This window comes from Ranitomeya imitator, chromosome 3 (genome assembly GCF_032444005.1).
Source record: "Ranitomeya imitator isolate aRanImi1 chromosome 3, aRanImi1.pri, whole genome shotgun sequence".
NCBI lineage: Eukaryota > Metazoa > Chordata > Amphibia > Anura > Dendrobatidae > Ranitomeya > Ranitomeya imitator.
Genome location: NC_091284.1, coordinates 759,665,300 through 759,676,144, shown reverse-complemented (window position 1 = coordinate 759,676,144; position 10,845 = coordinate 759,665,300). Strand labels below are relative to the sequence as shown.

The following is a 10,845-nucleotide window of genomic DNA, read 5'->3' as shown; positions in this document are numbered from 1 at the left end:
AGAAAAGATTATTTTTTTAAAGTGATTTTATGCAGGGGTGCATTCGTGCACTGTTATTCGTGTATTTTTTATTCAAAGTACTTTTTTTTTTCTAAGTACTCGGCAGTTATAACATGGCAGAATATAATCAAGCATCTCTTCTCTCTTCATACAGGTAAACATATCATTCATTCTCTGAGCTGAAATATCCTGCATGTCTATTGCTCCAGTCCCTGACAGCAAGCAGCTTGGATGGTAAACATATCATTCATTCTCTGAGCTGAAATATCCTGCATGTCTATTGCTCCAGTCCCTGACAGCAAGCAGCTTGGATGGTAAACATATCATTCATTCTCTGAGCTGAAATATCCTGCATGTCTATTGCTCCAGTCCCTGACAGCAAGCAGCTTGGATGGTAAACATATCATTCATTCTCTGAGCTGAAATATCCTGCATGTCTATTGCTCCAGTCCCTGACAGCAAGCAGCTTGGATGGTATCTGAGTCATTCTATCTTCAGCATTGAATCCTGCATGTATCTATATATGTTAGTCATCCTATTATGCCTTTGTTTGTGTTTATAGATATTTAACTCACTTTTGCATGTCCTTACTCAGAGAGATCACATAAGTGTTTCAAAGTGCTTTATGATCCATGTAGACCTGGACATTTGTTTATCTGATCACTACATTTATTGTGTCCTGTTGTCTCAACTGAGTTAGATTGATTGCTAACGAGCTTTAACACAAAAAAAAAAAAAAAAAAAAGAGATCTAAGGGCTAGCCTTCTATAAATGTAGATGTAGCTTGGGGATGCATTCGTGCAGGGGTGCATTCGTGCACTGTTATTCGTGTATTTTTTATTCAAAGTACTTTTTTTTTCTAAGTACTCGGCAGTTATAACATGGCAGAATATAATCAAGCATCTCTTCTCTCTTCATACAGGTAAACATATCATTCATTCTCTGAGCTGAAATATCCTGCATGTCTATTGCTCCAGTCCCTGACAGCAAGCAGCTTGGATGGTATCTGAGTCATTCTATCTTCAGCATTGAATCCTGCATGTATCTATATATGTTAGTCATCCTATTATGCCTTTGTTTGTGTTTATAGATATTTAACTCACTTTTGCATGTCCTTACTCAGAGAGATCACATAACTGTTTCAAAGTGCTTTATGATCCATGTAGACCTGGACATTTGTTTATCTGATCACTACATTTATTGTGTCCTGTTGTCTCAACTGAGTTAGATTGATTGCTAACGAGCTTTAACACAAAAAAAAAAAAAAAAAAGAAGAGATCTAAGGGCTAGCCTTCTATAAATGTAGATGTAGCTTGGGGATGCATTCGTGCAGGGGTGCATTCGTGCACTGTTATTCGTGTATTTTTTATTCAAAGTACTTTTTTTTTCTAAGTACTCGGCAGTTATAACATGGCAGAATATAATCAAGCATCTCTTCTCTCTTCATACAGGTAAACATATCATTCATTCTCTGAGCTGAAATATCCTGCATGTCTATTGCTCCAGTCCCTGACAGCAAGCAGCTTGGATGGTATCTGAGTCATTCTATCTTCAGCATTGAATCCTGCATGTATCTATATATGTTAGTCATCCTATTATGCCTTTGTTTGTGTTTATAGATATTTAACTCACTTTTGCATGTCCTTACTCAGAGAGATCACATAACTGTTTCAAAGTGCTTTATGATCCATGTAGACCTGGACATTTGTTTATCTGATCACTACATTTATTGTGTCCTGTTGTCTCAACTGAGTTAGATTGATTGCTAACGAGCTTTAACACAAAAAAAAAAAAAAAAAGAAGAGATCTAAGGGCTAGCCTTCTATAAATGTAGATGTAGCTTGGGGATGCATTCGTGCAGGGGTGCATTTGTGCACTGTTATTCGTGTATTTTTTATTCAAAGTACTTTTTTTTTCTAAGTACTCGGCAGTTATAACATGGCAGTTAGACAGGGCAGGAGACAGGTAAGAAAAACTAAATCTAATCCATATTCACTTGAAACAGCACAAATACTCACCATATTTATTTCTATAATCTATATTCTGGCTGCTGCATTCACTCACATTCACCGCCCTCGCATTAACTCTCTACACTCCATCCATATCGGCCCCTCTGTCCTTGCCTCTCCTATGTATAGCACTCATGCTCTATTCACATTGCTTAACAGCACAGATCCATTCAGTCCCAACATCCAACACAAGAGACGCTCTCACAAATCACTTAACCATCTGCTCACTCTTTCGATCCTCCTTCTCCTAGTCGCTGGAGACATATCTCCAAACCCCGGCCCCCCATGTTAGAGCCAGTCAAACCTCCCAATTGCTACACCCAGAAACCCCTCTAACCTTATTAATATTCCCTGCATGCCTGCTGTCTCTTTCAATTGTGCCCTTTGGAATTCTCGCTCTGTGTGTAATAAACTCTCCTTCATTCATGACTTCTTCCTTTCTAATTCTCTTAATCTCCTGGCTCTTACTGAAACCTGGATCCAGCAGTCAGACACCACCGCTGCTGCTGCTCTTTCATATGGTGGACTACACTTTTCTCATACCCCAAGATCAGACAACAGAGCAGGTGGAGGCGTTGGTCTGCTCCTTTCACCCAAATGTACTTTCCAAGTTATCCCCCAAGTACCCTCACTTGTCTTCCCTTCCTTTGAGGTCCATGTGGTCAGACTCTACGTCCCCTTCTCCATGCGAGTGGCGGTGGTGTATCGTCCTCCCGGCCCCTCTCATCAGTTCCTGGATCACTTTGCCACCTGGCTTCCACACTTTCTCTCCTGTGACACCCCCACCCTTATCATGGGTGATTTCAACATCCCCATTGCCTCTCCCCTCTCCCCATCTGCTTCTCACCTTTTATCTCTATCCTCCTCTTTTGGCCTCTCGCAGCATACTAACTCTCCAACACATGAAGATGGAAACTCCCTTGACTTGGTCTTCTCCCGACTTTGCTCAGTGGATGACTTCACAAACTCCCCTCTCCCGCTCTCTGACCACAACCTTCTTTCATTCTCTATCAAGAACTGCCATCCCGCTCAGGTCACCCCCACTTTCCACACCTATAGAAACATACAGGCCATTAACACCCAGAAACTTATGAAGAACTTGCAGTCCTCATTGGCCCCTATTTCCTCCATCTCATGTCCTGATTCTGCATTGAAGCATTACAATGAAACCCTGCAAAGTGCTCTGGATGAAGCTGCTCCTCCTATACATAAAACAACTCGGCACAGACGGCAACAACCGTGGCACACGCTGCAAACACGTTTCCTGCAGCGGTGCTCCAGGTGCGCAGAACGTCTGTGGAGAAAATCTAATCTACCCGAAGATTTCATCCATTATAAGTTCATGCTAAAGACATACAATTCTGCCCTTCACCTCTCCAAACAAACCTACTTCAACACCCTCATCACCTCCCTGTCCAATAACCCTAAACGTCTCTTTGACACGTTCCAGTCCCTACTCAACCCAAGAGAGCAGGCCCCAACCACGGATCTCCGTGCTGACGATCTGGCCAATTACTTCAAAGAAAAAATTGACCACATTCGACAGGAAATCATCTCCCAATCTCTTCATACCATGCACTGTCCTCCCTCCCCCACTGCATCTAGTTCACTCTCTGACTTTGAAGCAGTTACAGAAGAAGAAGTAAGCAGGCTCCTTGCATCTTCTCGCCCGACCACTTGCACCAGTGACCCCATTCCATCATATCTCCTCCAGTCCCTTTCCCCGGCTATCACCTCTCACCTAACAAAAATATTCAACCTTTCCCTCACTTCCGGTATTTTTCCCTCCTCATTTAAGCATGCCATCATACATCCATTACTTAAAAAACCATCCCTCGATCAAAACTGTGCCGCTAATTATAGACCTGTCTCTAATCTTCCCTTCATCTCTAAACTCCTCGAACGCCTGGTCCACTCCCGTCTTACCCGCTATCTCTCAGATAACTCTTCTTGACCCTCTTCAATCTGGCTTCCGCTCTTTACACTCTACTGAAACTGCCCTCATTAAAGTCTCTAATGACCTACTAACAGCTAAATCTAATGGTCACTACTCCATGCTAATTCTCTTGGATCTCTCTGCAGCATTCGACACTGTGGATCATCAGCTCCTCCTCACTATGCTCCGCTCCATCGGCCTCAAGGACACCGTTCTCTCCTGGTTCTCCTCCTATCTCTCTGACCGATCCTTCACTGTATGTTTTGCTGGTTCCTCCTCCTCTCACCTTCCCCTTACTGTTGGGGTTCCTCAAGGATCAGTCCTAGGCCCCCTACTCTTCTCGTTGTATACTGCCCCTATTGGACAAACAATCAGTAGATTTGGTTTCCAGTACCATCTCTATGCTGACGACACCCAATTATACACTTCTGCTCCCGATATCACACCGACCTTTTTAGAAAACACCAGTGATTGTCTTACCGCTGTCTCTAACATCATGTCCTCCCTCTATCTGAAACTAAACCTGTCAAAAACTGAACTCCTCGTGTTCTCTCCCTCTACTAACCTACCTTTGCCTGACATTGCCATCTCCGTGTGCGGTTCCACCATTACTCCAAAGCAACATGCCCGCTGCTTTGGGGTCATCCTTGATTCTGACCTTTCATTCACCCCCTACATCCGATCACTGGCTCGCTCTTCTTACCTGCATCTCAAAAACATTTCTAGAATTCGCCCTTTTCTTACTTTCGACTCTGCAAAAACTCTGACTGTTTCACTTATTCATTCTCGTCTGGACTATTGTAACTCTCTACTAATCGGTCTCCCTCTTGCAAAACTCTCCCCGCTCCAATCTGTCCTGAATGCTGCAGCCAGGATCATATTCCTCACCAACCGTTACACCGATGCCTCTACCCTGTGCCAGTCATTACACTGGCTACCCATCCACTCCAGAATCCAGTACAAAACTACTACCCTCATCCACAAAGCACTCCATGGCTCAGCACCACCCTACATCTCCTCCCTGGTATCAGTCTACCACCCTACCCGTGCCCTCCGCTCTTCTAATGACCTCAGGTTAGCATCCTCAATAATCAGAACCTCCCACTCCCGTCTCCAAGACTTTACACGTGCTGAGCCGATTCTTTGGAATGCACTACCTAGGTTAATACGATTAATCCCCAATCCCCACAGTTTTAAGCGTGCCCTAAAAACTCATTTGTTCAGACTGGCCTACCGCCTCAATGCATTAACCTAACGATCCCTGTGTGGCCTATTTATAATAAAAAAAAAAAAAAAAAAAAAAGGTTCCTCGCATCATGTTCTCATACACTTTATGCAGTATTAGCCCTCTGTGTCTGTACTGCTACATACTTAGGCAGGTAACTGGTTCATGCAGCTTTACATGAACACCTGAGCCTTACACTATAGCTGGTCCGAATAACTAAAGCAATTGTTACCATCCACCTCTCGTGTCTCCCCTTTTCCTCATAGTTTGTAAGCTTGCGAGCAGGGCCCTCACTCCTCCTGGTATCTGTTTTGAACTGTATTTCTGTTATGCTGTAATGTCTATTGTCTGTACAAGTCCCCTCTATAATTTGTAAAGCGCTGCGGAATATGTTGGCGCTATATAAATAAAATTATTATTATTATATTATTATTATTTTATTGTGCAAAAGTAGTAAATATGAGAAGAAATTGTATTACTTAGGCATCTCTGTATCTATGTAAACCCATACTATAAAGCTACATCTATATTTATCCTGCATGGAGAATACAAAAAATAAAATACAGAAAACAATGCCAGAATTGCATTTTTTGGTTTATCTCCCTTCACAAAAAATTAAATAAAAAATGATCAAAAAGTAACCTATACCCTAAATTGGCACCTCTGAAAACTATAGCTTGCCCTGCAAAAAAAAACCCCTCACACAACACTGTCTGCAGAAAAATAAAGATGATCAAAAAAAATATTTTTTTGTGTAGCAAATGTGGAAAACAAACAGCATCTAAATTAATTTGTCATTCTAATGATCATATTGACAGACAGAAAAAAGTGGTACATTAATTATACTGAATGGTAAGTCATATTAAAAAATATAAACACAAAAAAATGCAGCACTTTTTTAAAATTCCACCTCACAAAAAGTGTAATAAAAAATTATTAAAAAGTCATATGTAACTGAAAATGGGACCAATCAAAAATAAATCTTATCACATAAAAAAAACTCACATAGTTCTGTTCCTGAAAAAGTATTACAATTCTGACTGTCATAAAATGGTGATAGAAAAACAAACTGCCGTATCTTTTACAACAGAATATTAATTGTAAAAAAATAAGAATACAAAAACAAAATATAAATTTGATATCGCCATATTAGTGTTCACCCGCAGAATAAAGTAAATACTTTATTGTGCAGCAAAAAGTAAGAAATAGAAAATGTTAAAAAACTATTGAAGAATTATTGTTTCTTTTGCATTTTTTTCTCATACAGAGTTAATAAAAGTTTGGTGTTAGATTGTGTGCACTTGGACATGGTGACACTGACAAATACAACTGGTTCTACAAAAAATAAGCCCTCATATATCTTTGTTTACAAAAAAGGGCATTAGGTCAAATTAGGTCTGGTCTTTATCAGATAAAGAATTTAAAAAAATGGAAGTCTAGGGTAGATCTAGCACAAATTAACTCTTAAAATGAAAGGAATGCTTAATGCAGGAGGTTCATATATCAGGAAACAAAATTAACCATTGAAAACAAGGCATAATTTTAATAAAATAAGTAAAATAGTTAAAGTGAAGTTAAAAATGCTTTTTTAAGGAAAACAAATGATTTTCCAATCTGAATAATAAATGTCTGAGATTTGAAGAAAAAGGTAATTTTGTATGGGCGGTGTTAGGGCTAGCGGAACACACTGAGTAAATAGATGAAGTTATTGGTCCGTTCGCAGCTGGTCTTGCATACACACAAACTCCTCACCGGATGTGCCGGTATTCTAGGGCTTATTTCAGCTGGGACCCTGAATACATACACACAAGACCACACTGGCGCAAAGCACATAACATAGATTGATACTAGCGCATGGCCATGCGGTAATGCAAACCTTTTATAGCTGCGGCAACTACAGGACCTTCCCAGAAGGACCAATGGGAGGCTGTCACAGAACTTGAGCAACTTCAGGACCTTCCTAGAGGACCAATGGGAGTTGTTGCAGTACCTGAGCATGTGACCCTTGATCTCAAATGAGAGATCTTACCCTGGGCATGCTCAGAAGGGGAAAAATAGAACTTAGTCCCAAAGACGTCTGCTCGCTGCTGACCAACACTGGCTACAATGGCAGAAGCTGGAAAGGCAGCAGTAACCCTTTTTTACTCTACTTCTTGTCCTTTAATTCTTCTGAAAAGTCAAGAGGGTGTTGAGATGTTGGGTGTTGATCACGTTCTCCTGTCTCCACCACCACGCACAATCTAATCCCATTTAATAGATTTTTTTTTGTAACTGCATGCATTGAAGTGTTTGTCCGAATTTCCCCTCCTCCCATCTCTTCTTGGGGATGAGACTTGAAGTCTTCTGCCCTCCCCTCTATTTCCCTGATCACGGATTGCCCATGTGCAACTGGAAGGCTGAGCGTGTTCAAGAGGTCACTGTAAGTCACGGTCTTCCAGGTAGCGGTATTTGAATGTGAACCCTTCCTTCTTCCTCTGGCCCCATTTTTCATAGTCAAAGTAAATATATGTCCCCTGCTCAAATTCATCTGTTATTGTTATTATTATATTGTTATTAATAATAAAAAATAATAATTGTCTTGGCTCCTCGGGTCTTTGGAACCACATCATGTATTTGGTGTGAAACCTCCACGACTGCTTTTTCAAAGCTTTAGCAGCTAAATACTGTGCTTTAGTGCCCTCCAAATAGTAAAAGATAAAGAAGAGTGTCTCTGTGGAAAGTCATTGGTAGAATTCTACTGTGTCCGAATGAGGAGGGGGAATCTGATGGTGATACTGCAGCGTCAGGCATGGATTCCGGGGGAGGTATTGCCGTATCCTTTCTGAATCTGAGGGGTGAGGCATATGATGCCACGCTGCATCTTCCATTGCTTGCTGGTAAAACTGATCTGTTGAAAGGGGAACAGGACCTAACGGGCACACACCCAGTGAAAGAGGGATGTTTGCTTCTGAAACCTGGGTTGAAGGCTGAGTTGCAGGAGGCTGCGTTATGGTTGTAGTGAGAAGAATTTCTTTAGCTCGATCACCCATAAGGATAGTAGGCACTGGATCTTCCATGTTCGTTCCAATAGCTGCACGTTCTGCCATGGATTTAAGTGTACTTAACGACTCGGGTGCCTTGATTTCTGGTGTGGAGCTGAACTGAGGAGGCTTGTATAGTAGTGGCTGGCTGGGTTTGGGGTCACTGAAGCTCGGTGTTGGCGAACTAGGAGGGTTTACATTTAAGGGTAATAGTAAGCTGGGCCCAGTGCTGGTACTACTGCTGCTGGCTGGGAGCGATACACTGTTTGTCTCTTTTACAGTGTTGGTCGGTGGGTTGTGAATCACAGACTGGCTGGATTGTGACTGACTGCTATTACTTAGTGCAGTATCCGCTGAATTTTCTGCTACAACCGAGCTATAACTTGTTGCTCCATTTTGCTTGCTTGTGTTTTGCTGGGTGCTGAGGGGCCTCGGCTGGAAGGTATTTGTACTAGATGGAGGAGGAGCCACCGCCTGTGCGTATGGTGTGGGTGTACCAGCCGTGTGTCCGCTGGACGGGTTGTTTTTGCTGTTGGTGCTGCTGTTGCTGCTCGTACCGCCTCTTGTTTATACCGCTCCGTTGCTGTTTGTACCCGGACTGTTTCCCAGAGATGATGTGCTAGAACTGCTTCCTATTTGGTAACTTGGCGTCACTGCGTGGGACTGCGGATGATGGTTGTTATGGAGACTTTTAGAACCGTTCTTCGCTGGTGACTGGCTGACCTTGCTGTCTGTAGACCGGCCTCAGATTTTCTTGTCATCTTCAGAGTTTTCTGTGGTGCAATTAGCAGGACTGGGTGGAATCGGAGAACTTGATGTGGTGGAGGTGGGACTGCTGCTAGACTGGTTGAAGATCTCATCCTCCATATGAATGTGGGTTGGTGGGGAAGTAGCTGCCAGCGCCTGTGCTGGAAGTATAGAAAAACAAGTCACATGAGAATTCGGCATAGGGATGACCCATGTGTTTCTACAGGACGAAAGCCTGCCAACTCTGAAGATGACAAACAGCAGCAGTACGAGCAGCAACAGCAGCACCAACAGCAAAAACAGCCCGTCCAGCGGACACACGGCTGGTACACCCACACCGTATGCGCAGGCGGTGGCTCCTCCTCCATATAGTACAAATACCTCCCAGCCGAGGCCCCCCAGCACCCAGCAAAACACAAGCAAGCAAAATGGAGCAACAAGTTATAGCTCGGTTGTAGCAGAAAATTCAGCGGATACAAACAGTGTATCGCTCCCAGCCAGCAACAGTAGTACCAGCACTGGGCCCAGCTTACTATTACCCTTAAATGTAAACCCTCCTAGTTCGCCAACACTGAGCTTCAGTGACCCCAAACCCAGCCAGCCACTACTAAACGGGCCTCCTCAGTTCAGCTCCACACCAGAAATCAAGGCACCCAAGCCTTTAAGTATACTTAAATCCATGGCAGAATGTGCAGCTATTGGAACGAACTTGGAAGATCTAGTGCCTACTATTCTTATGGGTGATCGAGCTAAAGAAATTCTTCTCACTACAACCATAACGCAGCCTCCCGCAACTCAGCCTTCAACCCAGGTTTCAGAAGTAAACATCCCTCTTTCACTGGGTGTGTGCCCGTTGGGTCCTGTTCCCCTTACAACAGATCACCTTTACCATCAAGCAAAGGAAGATGCAGCATGGCATCATATGCCTCACCCCTCGGATTTAGAAAGGATACGGCAATACCTCCCCCGGAATCCACGCCCAACGCCGCAGTATCACCACCAGATGCCCCCGCCTTATTCGGACAAAGTAGAATTCTACCAGTGACTTTCCACAGAGTCACTCTTCTTTATCTTTTACTATTTGGAGGGCACTAAAGCACAGTATTTAGCTGCTAAAGCTTTGAAAAAGCAGTCGTGGAGGTTTCACACCAAATACATGATGTGGTTCCAAAGACACGAGGAGCCCAAGACAATAACTGATGAATTCGAGCAGGGGACATATATTTACTTTGACTATGAAAAATGGGGCCAAAGGAAGAAGGAAGGGTTCACGTTCGAATACCGCTACCTGGAAGACCGTGACTTACAGTGACCTCTTGAACACGCTCAGCCTTCCAGTTTCACATGGGCAATCCGTGACCGGGGAAATAGAGGGGAGGGCAGAAGACTTCATTCATAAGAAGAGTTGGGAGGAGGGGAAATTCGGACAAACACTTTAATGCATGCAGTTACAAAAAAATAAAAATCTATTAAATGGGATTAGATTGTGCGTGGTGGTGGAGACAGGAGAACAATGTGATCAACACCCAACATCTCATCACCCTCTTGACTTTTCAGAAGAATTAAAGGACAAGAAGTAGAGTAAAAATTTTTTTCTGTATTTGGTTGAAATGTAAAAAAATAAAAGCAGTAACCAGTGTCAGAATGAGCGAAACGATGGGACAGTCGCCTCCGCTGAGCAGGCTCCACTGTGGCAGGAGAAGAATGGGAGACTGCAGTGGAGATGGCCCGAGATTCCCCCTGTGCAGAGGCGGGAACTCGACCCCTAACATTACCCTCCTCCTATGGCCCCCCCCCTCCTTGGATCTCGCTACGCTCGAAGGCAGCAATGAGGTGTGGTGGAGCCTGAATGTGCTCAGCAGGCTCCCAGGACCTGTCTTCAGGACTATAACCATTCCAGTCCACCAA

The 10,845-nt window shown here is 43.2% G+C and overlaps 2 pseudogenes; one reads left to right on the top strand and one right to left on the bottom strand.

Moving 5' to 3' along the window:
* Positions 1–7,387: 7,387 nt before the first annotated feature.
* Positions 7,388–9,092, bottom strand: LOC138672346 (CCR4-NOT transcription complex subunit 3 pseudogene; annotated as a pseudogene).
* Positions 9,093–9,142: 50 nt separating this feature from the next.
* On the top strand, positions 9,143–10,323 carry LOC138671757 (CCR4-NOT transcription complex subunit 3 pseudogene; annotated as a pseudogene).
* The last annotated feature ends 522 nt before the right edge of the window (positions 10,324–10,845 follow it).